Genomic DNA, 16,121 nt, shown 5'->3' with positions numbered 1-16,121 from the left:
CAAAAAAAATGAATATCACATAAATTTTATGTACAGTATGAATCTTTTACCTGTCTGTGGAACCTAAGCATATCTGTAGCCCTCATAGGTGGCCCATAATAGGCTCATATTTGTAGAATTAACTAAGCAACTGCCTACTGTGTGCCAGGTACTGGGCTATGACTAGATATAAATTGGGGGAGGGAAGGAGGGGAATAGTTTCACATTTTAAGAAGGAATTCAAGTTTGATTATTTTCTTGTGTATTTTAAAAAAGCATTTTAAATTACAAAAATCAAGTTTACAGTGACATTATACTTTTATTTTTTTGAAAATCACCATATTTCAATGACGCTTCAGGTTGCATCTTCCAGATTTTATCCATTAAATCCATTATCATACTAGACTGCTTAAATGTACTAACTTGCTTTTTAAACTTGATGTAATTTAAAAAACTTTTTGTCCTACGTTTTCACACATTGGCCTTCACGTTTGAGGTGGGACCAGGCCTGAGCAGGTTTTGAGTAGATGGGACAGGGTGGTGATGACTCACCTAGGAGAAGTCAGTCTACTTTAGGAGATGTCCCTCTATTGTTGATTTCATGGGTTATTTCCCTTTATACATTGAAGCTGATAAACACCAGAAGAATGAAGAATCATGGTAAAGTAAGTTACTTCTGGGATCAGCTTATGATCCTGTCCCCTGCCTACAGATAAAACCATATTAGATCATCTTTATTTCTGCCTTAGGGCTTAAAAACTCCAGGCAGCAAACAAACAAAATAAGGCAGCAAACAGAAGAAGAACTACAATCTAGAAACCTAAGATTACTGGAGAAAGAAAAAATAGTATAGACCCGTGCTATTCAGTACAATAGGCAGATAGCTGCTAGCCACATGTAGGTATTTAAGTTTAAATTAAACTTAAATGAAAATTCAAAATTTAGTTCTTTACTCAGATTAGTCTCATTGCAAGTGCTAAATGCTTGTTTATGTTGGCTAGTGGATATGACCACATGGGAGAGCCCATATAGAGAATATTTTCATCTTTATAGAGCTTTCATCTGGACAGCATTGCTCCAGATCATATCAATTTAATAAAATATTTTAACTCAGTATCTACAGGGTTAGTGAAAGTGAGAAAAAGGATGGATTTTTTCTTGTTTTAGGTAAAGTTTTGTGTAGACTTGTAACCTTAAGTCTTTTTAAGCACTTTCCCCTATATCAGCTGCTTATGATGGTCACTTTTCTTTAGCAGAGTCTGATGAGACAGTGATACTTATTGATATTTATATGGCTATATATGCTATGGATTCTGTGATCACAGGTGTTTCATCTTCCTAGTACTTGGGAGTGCCGTGGTCCTCTTTTTCTACCTTCTCTAGGACCTCTTCCTTTTTCCTACCTTTTTCTTTCTATGGATGTTCTTCGTTTTTCTCTTAAACAGAACTCCTCTCTTAATCCTGCTACTGGACAACCAGTCTCTTCCTGCTGTGTTCTCTTTATTCTCTCCTGTATAGGAAATTTTTTCTGCATCTCAGTTAACTGCCTTGCAGCCCTGCCCTCTCTGTTCCTAATGCCAGAAGCCCAATCAGTATCTTTTCCCTCCCTCTATCTCTCTTCTCCAACCCTCTCCTCTTTCTTTCCTTCCCCTCCTTTCCTCTCTATTCCTTCTCCTTTCTCTCTCCTTTCTCCTTTCCTCTCCTCTCCCTCCCCTTCCTTTTCTCTTCTCTCTCCCCTTTACCCCCTCCACACCTCTTGGTCACTCTCTCCCTCTCGAATAAAGTCCATCCCTGTGCTATGGAACCCTGACCTCCACCTAATTTTGCCAACCCCATCTTTGCCATTTCCCCCACTCCTATTCCTCCTTTCAGCACAGCACGATGTGGTAATGTAATCAGGTCTCCCAAGGGCTTTGTTTTCATGAACCAGAAACCTAAGGCAGAACTTTTGCAGTTAGACCCAGGATTGCCACTTTTTTCTTTTGCCAAATAAGGGCATTAAAAAAGTCTTACCATCTACCATCTTTATCATCACATTTGAAAAGTGGGCATTTTAACCTTAAAAATAAAATGAATTCAGCATTGTGAGAATCTGAATAACTTTTTTTTAAATTTCACTTGAGAAGTGTAAAAACACAGACAGGAGAATGTTTTCATGACAGTGTGCTCCCTCCATCCAGATGTACCTCTTGAATCTTTGTGCTTTTCCCTCTGCATTTCCTTCTAACTGGAATGCCCTATCTTCTGAAAGCCAGATCTCTCCTTCAGCTCAGGTTCGCTTTTGACCTACTGCCATCATGCCTGATGGCTTACCTCGGGGGAGCCCTGCAGCCCTCAGAGTGTTTGGCTCATAAAACATTTTCCCCTAGATTGGAATTTATCTCTTCGTGTCATGTCTACTCTATCTCCCCAGCCTAAGTATCAGCATTTGAGGCTAGGGGCTCTGCCTTTCCGCTTTTGGTGGTTCTAACAGCTGGAACAGTAGTAGACTAATGCCCAAGAACGATCTTCATCCTATTTCAGGTCTTTACATTGATACCAAATCTTGCTCTATGTCTAGGGTACAAAAATAGTATAGAACATCTTAAGCAACTAATTTTAACCCCTTGCAGAGAATGCACATTTTTCCGTGTACTCTCTCCTAGACTTTGGTTCGAACATTCTGAAAGCAGCAGGAGTAGCCTTGGAATCCAACTGCAAGAAACTAAAGAGACCCATTTTTAAAATAAAACTTGTTTGTTGGCCAGAGCCATAGATAGTATGAAGAAGCTCTGAAAATTTTAAGGCCTCGAACTTTGATGGATTAATGTGTCCCTTTGTTTTCTCTTTCTACAAGATAAAAAAAAAAAAAATGAAAGGACCATTTGCCTAATGTTATGAATGAAAATAATATTTGGCTTTAAATTTGGGTTGTACAGAATAGGAATAGCATGGTTCTTTCAAAATCTTTATGTAAAATAGGCAGAAGCAGAATTACTTCAGCATTTGTCTTCCAAACTCATCCAATTAAATGAATCTTAGCTAGTAGGGTACAAAAAAAAAAAAAAAAGTCTTCACAGCAATTAGTTTTTTTGTGGGCGAGGCCTTGAAAGGATTATTCTAGCCTTGGCCAGAGCACAGCATTAGGGGTTAACTACAAGGAATAAAGAGACACTAAGGTTTCTTTTCTTAAATCCTGTAAGTAGCATTTTCACTGTGTCCAGGTAGCAATTGTATAATCTGTTAGACCTTTTCCCCCCCCTCCTTAGGAAAATTCTGTTTCCAGGTTGGGAACAAGCCAGGATGTCACAGGCCTCTAATAGAATTTATGGAAAAGTGCCCGTTACAATTCCAAAACTGTTAAGCAACCAGGGCCACTCTCTCTAGTTATAGTTTGAATTCTGCGCTTTAGTTCTGGGGCTGGCAGAGCATGAAATTGGGTTTGTGTTAACGTGTGCATGCCTGGGTGTAGTGGACTGCGTTTTCTTTCCAGAGTTGTAATGAAGCATCGCATCTTAAAGGGCTTTGAAAGTTTCCTCAGGCATATTTAGTGAGCACGTAGATGCCGTTGTTTCGCAAGTTTTCTCCTTTCTTTGTCTGTACAGGTTGTTCCTGACTTCATGGCTGGGAGGAAATTGAGGATGTTAAAGAGTGCTTGCCGCCAAACCGGTTAGCTGGCTCCTATTCTCAGATGGGCCAATGACAGAGCCATGTCCTGTGGCTATAGGAGAGGGGCCACACAGAATGCAACGTGTGCTAGGTTTTACAGAAGGACAGCATGGCTGCTCTGGTCTCTGCGCACTCTTTGTTACTCTGTCATCTAGCCTTATATAAAAAAAAGATCCTAAAAATATCAGGTTCGTTTTGCAGTGTTGGCATAGAAGTTGATGTTGTGGATTTAATCTGTAACCTGGCTTCTGCCACTCATTTGCCACCATTTTCTCTGTCGCCTTGCCTATACTGTCATCACTCTTTCTCCCACCCAGTCTTCTTACCTCTGCAATTGTAGAGGTGAAGGGGTATTTAGGCAAGGACGTTTTTCTTTTCTTTAATTGACTTTGGAAAGATTCCTTATACTCTAGAAAGGAACACTGGGGGACCGTTTTAAACATCTGATCTTATCCCCTGAACCCATTAACCTCAGAGATGTTGGTGTGATGCCAATAAAATGGAACTCCTGGCCTTGGATGGCAGGGAGTCAGGGTCCTCTGCTCTGATGTGTGTACTCCCTCTGGCCAACCCATCCTAAAAGTGGCACGCAGTCCCACGACTGCCTTGATTAAGAAGTGGAGTTTGCTGCTATTCCCAGTCCTGGATATTCACCAGAATGCACACAGTGTTAGGCAGGTGGAAGTGATTTTGACACTGGACCCCAAAACATGCAGACTTTCCAGTAGAGTTAACTCAGATACACAGACTCAGGCCTGGGAGGGATGTCAAAGGTCATGGCCTCATTACTCTACAGATGAGGGGTTCATTGTGTTCCCAGCCATTTGCTTATGCAAGGAAGCACGTGTGGTGTACTGTTCCAAGTTCTAGTAGTTAAAGGGTTATTTAATGCTACTGAATTGTTTTAATAATAGTAGTAAAAATATTGAGAGCTATACTTGAGCTACTGGTACTACCTTCTGGGGTATGTGGACTTCGATGAAGATAGTTCTTACCATTTGCTGCAGACAGAAAACAGATATGTATGTGAGCCCAGAAATGAGTTCCCTTTCTTGGAAGTGGCCAGGCCTCTCCCACACTGAGGCACAGGGAGTGCTGGTACATTGGACTTGGAGATTTATAAAGTTGGAGCTGAAATGGATGCTGGGTAGGTGTTGCTTGGGCATTGTTCCAAGGTTCTAGAGGCCAGTAATATTTTAAACAAGTCAAACAGCCCCTCTAGGCAAGCTGCAGGAAATCCAGCCCTTGGCTTCATGTTGCTGCATGGTCAGCGGGAGATAAAAGTGTGGACTGTTGAAGGCAAGACCCCTCCTATCAGTGGATGGCAAACTGTTAAGGGAAGATAAAAGGAAAGAGCAGGGATGTTCTTTTTGAACAACAGGAGGGTGCCTTTATCACAGGCCTTCAAGTAAAACGAAGGGGGTGAGCAAGAGATCCTCAGCTTTATGATTGTAAGTATGTTAAAGAACTCTTTGAGAAAGAAGCAGGACATGGTTTCACAAATGCACTAAAACAATTTCCTGTCATGAAAATATTGGTAGAGGCCAGTCCTTTTTTAACCAAAACAGTCCATTGGACTGGGAGTGTTTTCATTAAATACTGCTGAAGTAAATGGGCATTGGCTTGGGTTCCCAAATCTTTGTGCTCCAGAGATTAACCTGTGAAAGTGTCTGATCCATGGGTAGAAGTGTCAGGCTGTGGGTCAAGCAGATAAGCAGAGCAGCCCCGCACTGTGGCTATGTACCTGGTTTGCCAGTGGGAGCACCAGCCAGCACTCTGTTAACCTGGCTGAACTCTCACGCAGGTACAGGAGAGGGTAAGGGAAGAGACCTGTCCTCCTGATGATCTCCTCTTTCAGATTCTCCTTTCTTTTCTTTGTAACTTTGTTTGGGGTGAGGCATTAGGAGCTTGCAAATAGGTTATCTTTTTCTCAGGGTGGGGTTTGTAAAATGTGAACCCACCTTGAAGAGCCAGGTCATGGTCAGTGCCCTGTGTGAGCTTATTCAACACACAAAAGAACAAATGTGCTTTGGGCACATTATGGTTGTTTCAGACCCTGCTGGGCTAGGGGGCTTGGCCCTTTGTGCTGGTCTAGCATAGTGCAATTAGACACCCCAGGGAGTGCAGTTGTCCTGAACTAATCACCCTCTCCTCAGCAGGTTAGGAGAGAAATGCCAAAGAGGCCTGAGTGCTTCAGGCTTCCTCTAGGACCGTGCCAATCCCACACTGTTGCCTTCCTTTCCTGGTGCCTCTGTTGGTCTGCTCCTAGTGCTGGGTTGGGGACAGAAACCTGCCCCACAAGCAGCCTTCCCTCCCAGTGCCCTGGAGCAGCTATCAGGTTTTACTTTAAGAAAATCCATTGGCTTGCTAGTGTTTTTGATTTGGTTGGCTTGTGATAAACACTTATCAACCACTTTATATCTTGGAGTATTTGTTTTTCTTAATAGATACAGGGGTGAATAATTTTCTTAGAGGCAAAATAGAGGGGAACAAGGTCATCCATTAGAAGGCATTAGAGGACAGGCCATCGAACTCCTGGTAAATTCACTGAGCATAGTCATTCTCAGCTGATGGTTTGTAATGTCTGGTTACCCACTGAAATTTTGACCACAGCTGACCGCTTTTCGTATGGGCGAGGAAAGATGTGATCTCCTTCCACTGCCTTCTCTGAGCTGTTAGGGTAGAAGCATTTCAAGCAACACTGTCTTTCACAAAGTTGTTTTGCTTTTATAAGGGCTGTCCTGCTGACCCACCCTGAATTCTGGGAATTTAAAGCTCAGATCCTAGGTTAACCACCTGCCCTGGGTGAGCTTAGCTTGCATCCAGCTCCACCTTAGGGAAAAGTAGAGAATTCTGTTTCTGCAGCTGCTGACCCTATACTGGAGCATGTCAGAAAGGCCAGCCCCACCACCTCAGGGCCTGTGAAAGAGTTGCAGGATATTGCCTAAAACTCTCAGCAAACTGCTACTGAACTTTACCCCAGCTTCCTCCCCTAAGCTGTAAATGTGACTGAAGGCACTGAGATCCACTTGAGAGTAGTGTCCAAATAGCCACTTACTATGGTCCCAATTGCCTGAGAGTCTGGGGCAAGTTGCTGGATGTCAGCTGTGTTGTAGCACATTCTACAGCTGGGAGGGAATTGGTATGGGAGAATATGGAAGAGTGACCCTTGTCCTTGTGGGAGCTAGCAGTGTGAACTTCCTTGATTAAGTAAATGTGAAACTCACTAGGATTTGTCTCAGTGGGTGAATAGAATCGGGAGGGGTTTTATTTCCTGCTTGTCACAGACTGTGCTCTACTTATTGTCAATGGGATTGCATTTGTGCTAAACTAAATTATATGTATATTTCCTTGTTAAACTTATGGGCTGGAGCAGAAAATTTTTAAGGTTATCAAACTGGCCCCTGCCCTGAAAGGATTGGCAGTCCAGTGGGGAGGCTCATGGGGAAATTAAGGAATTGGGGAGAGCTGGCCCCCAGGGGCTAAACGAATTGTAATGTTAAGAGGTAAAGAGCAAAACATCAGGAGCTCGTCCTGGCTGATACTGTACCATTTGTAAAGTGTTTTAATAAATATTCCTTTGATTGATTTTTGTACCATAAGGTATGGAAGGCAAGTATCATTAGCTTTATTTTCTGGATGAGAGAACTGCGGCCCAGAGGCTGAAAGTTGCTCCACTGGTGGCAAGCAGAGTTTCCAGTCCAAGATTTAAGACTCCACATCATGTGCTTTTTAAGTTATACTGATGTGGTTTATTCTCCTGGTACATGCTTCGGAATCTTACAGTATTATGAAAAAGGGACCATCCTCTTAGAAGCACAGAATCTGGACATTTGGTCTCCCACTAACGACAGTACCCTCTGCTTGAATACTCTTAGGGATAGCAATCTCATTACCTTATGAGGCCTCATTCTTTTTATGGGCAACATCAGTCCTTCAAAGTTTTGGTATAAAGAATTATGGTCCCAGACCTGCTCCTTTGTGCTTCCCACTCAAACCTTGTTTCTGCCATGGTGGACACATGGGAAGAGTGTACCCCTGTTCCATGCACTAGGTGTTTGCACTCAGCCTTGCTATGTTCCGGTTCTTTCTCTTTGATGGGCTGAGCATCTCTAGTTCCTTCAGCCATTTCTTGTTTTACCCTGATTTGGTTTCCTAATCCTCTAGTTTGCTAATCTCCCTTTTCTGAATGATTTTTCAATGATCCGTTTTGTGGTGCAGCAGAAAGTACACGAATTTTGGCTTTGGCCCTTAGGAGCTATGAAATACCCAGCAGATAACATAATCATTACCTTATAAGATCTGGGGAAGAAAAATAGATGTAAAGTGCCTAACACATTTTCTGGCCTTGAGTTTTTGTCACAAATAGTTAATGCCCCCTAGTTATTGGGGAAGGGACGTGTAATTAGATATACACTAGTCTTCTGATATTCTCTAACTCAAATCCTATTTTCTATTGTAGCAATGTCCTTCTTTTCTGTTTTTAAACTCCTCTGCCAATGTGTGATTTGGAGGCCTCTCCCCCACCCTTTCCTGATAAGCCAGCAGAGTATCTCTTAGGGTGGGGTGGGGTCCTGACTCATTCTGTCTTATCCTGGAAGACCCTTCCCTGCCCTGGAGGTAGGTGAAGCTAACTACTGGGCCCTGTACTCCTCTGCCCAGCTTGAGTGCTCTCTTATTCAGGCCCCTTTTGCTACCCACCTCCTTTCTCATCAGCTTCCTCAGGCAGAATAGAGAACCATACAGGCTTCTGCTAAGTTGGACAGGAAGGTGCTGGTCCTGGTGCCCCTGCAGAATGTAATGTTTGGGAAAAGACTGGCTCACCTGGGGAGAGGGACAGGGCCCCCTTTCAGAAGAGCAGGGCCCTGGATAACAAATGGCTGCCACGTGGCAGCCACTTGGTGCCTTCGCGAGTCTGGCAGTAGTTAGATCCTGTCAGTAAGACCTGCTCCAAGGAGAAGAGCTGCAAGAAGTGGAGCCAGCTTCTTCTGTCTTTTTTACTGACAGAAAAGGTTATAATCAAGACTTTGTCCCATTTCCTCCCTCTAAAGAAACCAAGAGCCCTTCAGAGAGGTGCAGGAAGAATGGAGTATCATAGGATGGTTTCATCTAGCATGTACCAGAAAATCTATCTTTCCAGCAGTTCATATTTTAAGTAGTAAATTTAATCTGATTTAGGTAGATAAATTTGGTAAACAAGAACCCTGTCTTCCCAGTCAATACTTGCCTCCCTGCTGAAATTGTATGTAATAGAACAATTAAAATGTCTTAAGTGGTTTTTAAGAGAGAAACTGCTTCTAGCATGGAACCTGTCACTCTCCTGTAAGCGGGTCCTTCCCCCACCCCCCCACCCCCACCTTAGTTTGCTGAATATCAAAGTGTTCCTTTACCTGAGGACAGTAAACATAATTTTTGAAAAGTCACATCAGCAGCTTGTGTTAGTACTAATATTCACTGGGGCGCCTGAAACCTACCCAGTCGGTAAGAGGCAGTCGCTCTAGGCTGCAGGAATAATCTCTGGTTGAATTTTCGTCCTTCATTGATTTGTCATTATTAAGAGACAAACTGTAGTAGATGGTGAAGTGGTTCTGAGGCCTTGGGAGGAGCCATAGGTGGTAGAGTTGCTTTCCCTTGGGGTTATCCTCCCTAATTCTTCCTCTTCACCCACCCTTTGTGACATTCTTAGTGCCCAGAAACAGCAAAGAAGGGGAGGAATTTGGGGGTGTCCAGGAGCCCTGGAAATTCTCGCCAAAGGGCTTGCCTTTGGAGACAAATGGCTTTGAGGATCTAGAGCTGCGGGGAGGCCCTGGCTGAAGGGTTTTGTTTCTCGTGCACTGTAGGCTGGGCTGCCCTGTTTGATGCTCACATCCATCCGATACATCCCATTCCTGAGGAAGCATAGATGAATCCCCCCTTACTTATTTATTATTTTATTGTAGTAAATAAAGCCGAAATTAGAACCAGCGCCTTGATTTTTGCTCTAGGGATGTGATCAACCAGTGGTCCCTTCCAAATCACCACAGAAGGAAGGTTTTTCGGAGAAATCCTTGGTTTTGTGTCACGGTGACTTCTTTTAGAATTCTTCAAAAAGCCAGTGCTGGTTCTCAAGCTGGATCACAGTCCCTGGGGGAGCTAATACACGGACTGCAGAGCCCACCCCCCAGAGGAGTTTTTGAGGCCACAGTTCTGGGGTGTGGCCTGAGAATCTGCATTTTTATTTAATTTTATTGAGATATAACAACATACAGCACTGTGTAAGTTTAAGGTGTACCACATAATGACTTCCATATATTGAGAATCTACATTTCTAAAAAAGCTCTGGATGGGGACTATTCTTTCGGATGGGTGGCTCTGTTGGAGGGTCAGTGGCAGGTAACTAACTGCTCAATCACTAGATGAGACCAAAAGATTTCTTTCATGTGGAGTTTGCTTAATTTTTGATCTGTGTAGTTCTGCCTGCTCAGTCCCCACCATCTGTGTTTCTCATCTTTTGCCTCCCACTTCTTCCTACACATACCTTGTTGGAACCCCAGCACCTGAAAGTGTGGGCTCCCCTATCAGAGTTTCTCCTCGCTCCAGGTCTGCATTTAGTTTCCATGGAAGCAGAAGTGACCGAGAACACATGCAGGTCACTTCTGAGCCCGAGCTCACATTGGTGGATCAGTTGGATCCAGCCACTTGGACAGGACTGTGCTGTCGGGATTTCAGGCAGAGCCTGGGGTCCCATCCGGTCGTCTCCTTGCCTAGGTACTTCTAGAACACAACAGTGCCGGATGTGGAGTCCTTCTTTCCTTTGTGCAGCAAGGGCAATGAATGGTTGCAAACTCTTACTCTGTGCAATGAATTTTTTAGTCTGAGACGGAAGTTCAGTCCTGCCTCCTGCCACAGAGAGAAAGGCAGAAGTGAAGATAGGAGGAGAGAGCTCCTTTTTCCTGCCTAGAAACAGGCGGAAATGGGAGGCCAGGCTCTATGCAGTCTGGAAGGGCAGAAATGACTCAAAATGATTGTCAGAAGTCAGAGAATGTGACTGGGGGAGCGCATCTGTTCTCTGAAGCCATGTGCCAGGAGTTGCAAATGTTGTCCAAAAGAAACTTAGCAGATTAGAAACTGGATTCATTTCCCTCTACCTCCATGATCTTGGGGGCAAATTATTTAACCCCCACACCTTAGTTTTGTCATCTGTACCCCTCGTGGAATGCTTGCTATAAAGATTAAAGCATGTGGCACATGTTATTTAAAGTGTTAGCTCCTACTACTACTAGAATTAAATTTTGGAACAAAGAGCCTGGGGTCAGTGGGAATCAGGGAGGCTGCACGTGGGAAGTGGCCCCTGAGGGATAGGGTGGGGAGAGGAATGTTCTGGGTGAAGAAACTAGACAGAGAGATAACCCTGGGGACTGCACTAGGTGAGAAGGTCAGAAGGTAAACTGAGGCCAGAGTGGGGGGGGGCTTTGAATGGCAGTTTAAAAGTCTGACCATTTCCATTCTGTGGTCTTGAAGCAGAGATCAGAAGACAACCCAAGGGGAGGCCTACATTTCTGGTCTTGGGTCCCAGGGTTGCCACAGTCCCGCCACACTTTGTTCTCTTGAATGCAGGCCAGCTGAGAGGTGCATCACCCCTTTTAGTGGTCCCTCCTCACCCAGTGGGGGAAGATCCAGAACTGGCTGGAGCATCTCATAGTACTTGATTGTGCAGAGCCTGCTCAAATACTCTGTGTGATACTCTAAGGCTCCATTTGACCAAAGCCCATGTCAGCAAGTGGGGGAGGGTAACTTGGATGGGTTGCCGCCCTATCCAAGGCATAGACTGAACCCTAAGCCAAGAAACACATCAACTTCCTGGAACTCAGAGCGTCATCACAGCTGTCTTAGCCTTCAGAGAACACGCGAGGCTGTCCTGGTTAGAGGAGACAGTTTTGCCCTGAGCTTGGCAGGCAGGGGAGAACAGGCAGTGCCATGGTGCAACATCTAGTCTGGTTTGGTTCTGTCCCCAGCTAGCCAAGACTGGGGAAGAATATTTCCTTTCTGCCTCAGCCCATCTTTACAGAGTCGTCCTTACTGTTGTTAAACTCCGTAGTAGCTCACAGCATTTTAGTATCTGAACTCCAATTAAAAATCTTTTAGCCTGTCCTGGGCTGGCCATAACCGGCCAACAAGGCTGTTCACTAGGCTGTTCTAATCAGTGGATCAGCCATCCCAAGTATTTGAGGACATCTGTGCAGGCTCAGCACTGCATCTATCCTGGTTTGGGATTGTAAAGCTCACTATTATATTGTCCAGGGGGCCTCTTCTGTCATCTCAGGCATCTGAGACCATCTTTTCTGGGAGACCATCTTTTTTAGGACAGATTTTAGATTTCACTTTAAGAATCTGCAGGGTTTTTAAAATGCTGAAAAGCTTTGTTTCTAGAGCATCTTCTCTTTTATCTTTCATCTCTTTGTTATCTTGGACCTGGGGACATGCTCCTTAATCTTTTCTTTCTGGCTTTACATAGCATTGTCCCTTATCTCTTCTTGAGCTAGGGGCTGGCCTTCTCTTCCGCCTCACAGATGGACCTGCCTCACAGATGGACCTCTGCCCTCTCCAAGTCATCCTCCTTGCATTGGATCTGGGCAAAGCCTGTGTGGGAATGCAAATTCAGAAACTCAGCATCCTCCCTCAGGAGCCAGGAGACCCACCCCTTCTCCCATCCCTCCTCAGCCTGTGTTCTGTCACATTTCCCCTACTGGAATCATCTTCTAGGGCACAGCCTCTCCTCACAGGTCTTTTTTCTTTTTTTTTTCCCCTAAGGCATTGTTGATAGAGGTAAGGAGTATGTTGAATTTTCTTCCAAGAAGTGCCTGTACTTTTCCACTCTGAGTTCTGTGAATCCCTTCTGCCCTATGGAACCCAAAACAAAAAGGGTAGTGACTTTTGTTACTCAGCTTAATTGCAAGACATTCTCAGTATTCCAATCATTTACATCCAAGATCAGATGATGGAAGTTTCAGGGTCAAGTCTCTCAGATTGGCCCTCTCCTCCCCTTGGTTCCCCTTGTATGCTGAGGAGGTTCCTTGGACTTTTTAAAGTATCTTTAAAAAAAAAAAAAATGAGGGGACAGTGTGGGTCAAATTTTAATGAGAGTCTTAGTAATATTCTGGAAAAATTTTGTCTCTGGCATGTTTTTATTATGTATAGAACTACAGTTCACTTATTCTGACTGAGGTCTTAGTGGTTTCTAGAAATAAACCATGCAGCTATTCCTTTCTAGACTCTTCCTAATAAAATTACTATTAATTAAGAAGTGAATAACAGAGAAACCTTACTATTTTTTTTTTATGTAGAGATGATTTAAAAGGTGTTTTTTCTCCCTGTATTTCTGAAACCTTATGGGAATTTTAATAACATTGATTACATTCATAGTTTAAAAGAAGGTGGGTTATATATTCTTCTCCTACTTATCCCTGATGGGTTCTAGGAGTTTCAGACACTCTTGATCCTGAAAGAAAATGTTGAATGTAGCTTATGTATGTTTTTCTGTGGGAGGGTCCATAATTTTCATAGGATCTTAAGGAGGGTCTTCCCCCAAGAAATGTTGAGAATTACTGGAGTAGTAGTAAGGGTTCCTCTAGGCTTCAAGGGTCTCTGCCTCATTCAGGGGCTTTCTCTATGAGTCACTCCTTGTTTCTTGATACTTTGTTCAAAATCCAAAGAACTTTTCAAAAGACAAAGGCCCAAAGAAAAACAGTGGCAAATTGAAGCAGTGATGTGTAAAGACAGAAACTTCATGGTGTCAAGTGGTGAGGAGCTGCTTCTAACTGAAAGGGTTGGTGGAGCTATCTCACCTCCAACAGACCGGTCTAGCAAGAGTTTGCCACCTCAGTGCTCAGTAACTACGCGTGGACAAAGTGAGTAAGATTCAAGATGATAACTGGGTGTGTTACTTGATTGGGCAGCTTTCCCCAACTCTCTAGAAGGGAATAAAAATGAGAAAACATGCCAAGCAAATATTTCTCAACAGGTTTTGTCCATGTGGCTGTTTATTTTACTTTTTTACTTCTCCCAGTTTTCTCCTCTTCAGTTTAGCTATGGGATGTTGTTTACAGAGACCTAGAGAGTGTGGCTGAACACCGTAGCTCTGGGAAATGCTGCATTCCAGTTTCCCCTCACTTTGTAGAGGGCCAGACAGCTTTCTCCTAGGTCAGGCATTTGAGGCCTTTGTACTCAGAGCAGAGATTCTCAGTCTCTTGAAGGATGCTTGTAATTTGAGTAGTTTTCTGCATCTTCTCTACAGAAAACAAAAATATGCGTTTGGTCTTATTTGAATTATTATGGATACATTCCCCATCACTTAGAGGAAAAGATAAAATAATTTCTCCTTTATATTGCAGGACCGTTTAATTCCTTGTTTTTTACTTTCATCAGCTTTTTTTTTTTTTTTTTTCATCTATTTCTGATAGCCCTTAGTGATGTCTCGCCCTTCTCTACTCTTTAAACTGGCTGTCCATCAGCATTAATATGCTTAAGATGCTCGAAGCTCCACCTGGAGCCAGTGGTCCAAACTATTCTCGGGTGGTGTTGCCTGTGACATTGTTGGGGCATACTCTGGGAGTTCCTCTCTGTCTGGGGCACACTCACCTCCAGCTTTTCTTGCTTGGATGCTGATAGATGAATGGGTGAAATCAACCTAGGAGCTGGAAACTTGCTTATAAAGTGCAGGCAGGGGGTGGGAAATGTTTTCTTGTCCTTAATTTGTGACTCACGGTGCTATTGAGTAGAGAAATAGATACAGGATGGGATCGTTTTTGTTGCTCACTCCCTCATAATGTCACCTTTTCCTGTTTTTGTAGGTTGCTTCGACTCTGCTCCAGAGGTGGTTGCTTTAAGGTGTGACTCTGCTTACGTTTGGGCCCAGCCAGCACTAGCCCCTTAGTAAGAAGAGCCAGCTTGATAAGACAAAGAAAACAGGTCAGTAAAACTTTATTGGCTTTCCTTGAGTCACAATAACTTTGAATGTTGAGTCTTCCTTTCTCTCCCTCTCCCTCCCCATGTTCCCTTTGAGTTGCCCTCCCTCTTCTCCAGATCCTCCCGAGGCTTTGGCGAAAAACCACAGGGAAATTGTAACTGAATTGCTAGTTCTTCCTGACCTACTGGGCCTGGGTATGGGATGAGAAATCTCAGAAAGGGTGCCTAGTGTTTACCTCACAAGAAGCAGCACTGCAGACACCTCCATTCCCTGCTTCTCTCTCTCCACCCCCAATCCAGACTGTTTGTGTTAAAAACTGGAACACCAGACCCATCCCCTTGGGAGTGTCAATGAAGATGATGATTTCTTTTCATATCTGTGATTTGGGAATTTCATCTTGGTTCCCAGTCCTCTCTGATTCCAGTTGGAGGAGATTGTATTAGAATGGGGCCAGTGATTTTTACTTTTATTATTATTATTTATTTATTTATTTATTTATTTATTTATTTGCGTTGGGGGAAGGAGGGATGCTGATGTGCTATCAGGGAGAAAAAGTGGGGCAAAGGAGAGAATGAAAATATTAAGACTATAAATAACCATAAAGAAAAATGTGCTTTGTAAATGGACTTTAAACTGTTAAATTTATCTTTCATTCCCTAAGAATGGAGTTTCAACAGTTTTAGGTTAGTTTGGGTTATTACTTCAATAGAGTCCGGGGCCAGACATACAGTAGGTAGAATTAACACTGGCCACTGGCTTCTGGTTAGTGTATAGATGAGAATTAAAATATGTATTTTTTGTAACTTAAAATTTTACATTTAGTTCTCAGATTGTTTACTTTAACCTATTGCCAGATTTGCATAAAGTCTCACCACATTTTTTTCTAAATATAGTCATAGGACAATCTTCTAAATTTCTACCATAATTGGTAGAAAGGTTTTCTTTTTACCGATATAACATAACTATAGTAAAGAAGATTCTAGTCAGTTATTTTATAATTTGCTGTACATTAAAACTACAGGGGAAGTATATTTAAAAGAATGAAGGTGATTTTGGTATTGAAGGTGTCCACTTATTTGAATCAAACAAATAATTTACATGCTGATTGACTACAGCAATTATAGAGAACTGATGATAATTTTGTTAGAATGCTATTAAAAAAGAAATGAGGTGTGTGTGCATGCACACTTATATGTGTGCACTATCACATGTCTTTTCCTAGAATGAAATCTCCCAAATAAACTTTCAAAGATAGTTAAAAATGGGACATTTGAAGGACAATTTTTAATAAGTTTAAATGGTCTTCTAGCATGAGGAAACTTCATGGAAAGACAGCAGTTTGGTTTTTTCCTTTAATTTGGATCATAACTTTCTTTTCTTTACGGGGAAATATGTGAAGAGTGAGGCTGAATTAGTTGCCTTAAGGTGTATATTTCTCCAATTAGTCCTTTCACCTGCCATTTGGGAAACCATCGAGTTCATATCTTCAAACTGTCTTTTAATAAGAAGGCACAGTTTGTCTCTTGACAAGAAAAGTACTGTTCCTGAG

General features: G+C 42.8%; 1 protein-coding gene across 10 annotated transcripts in view; it reads left to right on the top strand.

Annotated features, from left to right (window-relative positions):
* RREB1 (ras responsive element binding protein 1) overlaps positions 1–16,121 on the top strand; it is a 165,112-nt gene that overhangs the window by 83,193 nt on the left and 65,798 nt on the right. For 9 of the 10 annotated variants that reach the window (XM_016161005.2, XM_016161007.2, XM_016161010.2 and 6 more), the window contains one exon: positions 14,457–14,574. The gene's annotated coding sequence lies outside the window, so the exon portion shown is untranslated. Of the gene's footprint in view, positions 1–12,190; positions 13,515–14,456; positions 14,575–16,121 lie in introns of those variants that run through there. The other variant, XM_016161006.2, reaches the window with a different exon arrangement.

This window comes from Rousettus aegyptiacus, unplaced genomic scaffold (assembly GCF_014176215.1).
Source record: "Rousettus aegyptiacus isolate mRouAeg1 unplaced genomic scaffold, mRouAeg1.p scaffold_m13_p_1, whole genome shotgun sequence".
Taxonomy (NCBI): Eukaryota; Metazoa; Chordata; class Mammalia; order Chiroptera; family Pteropodidae; genus Rousettus; species Rousettus aegyptiacus.
This window is presented reverse-complemented; position numbering and strand designations above follow the sequence as displayed.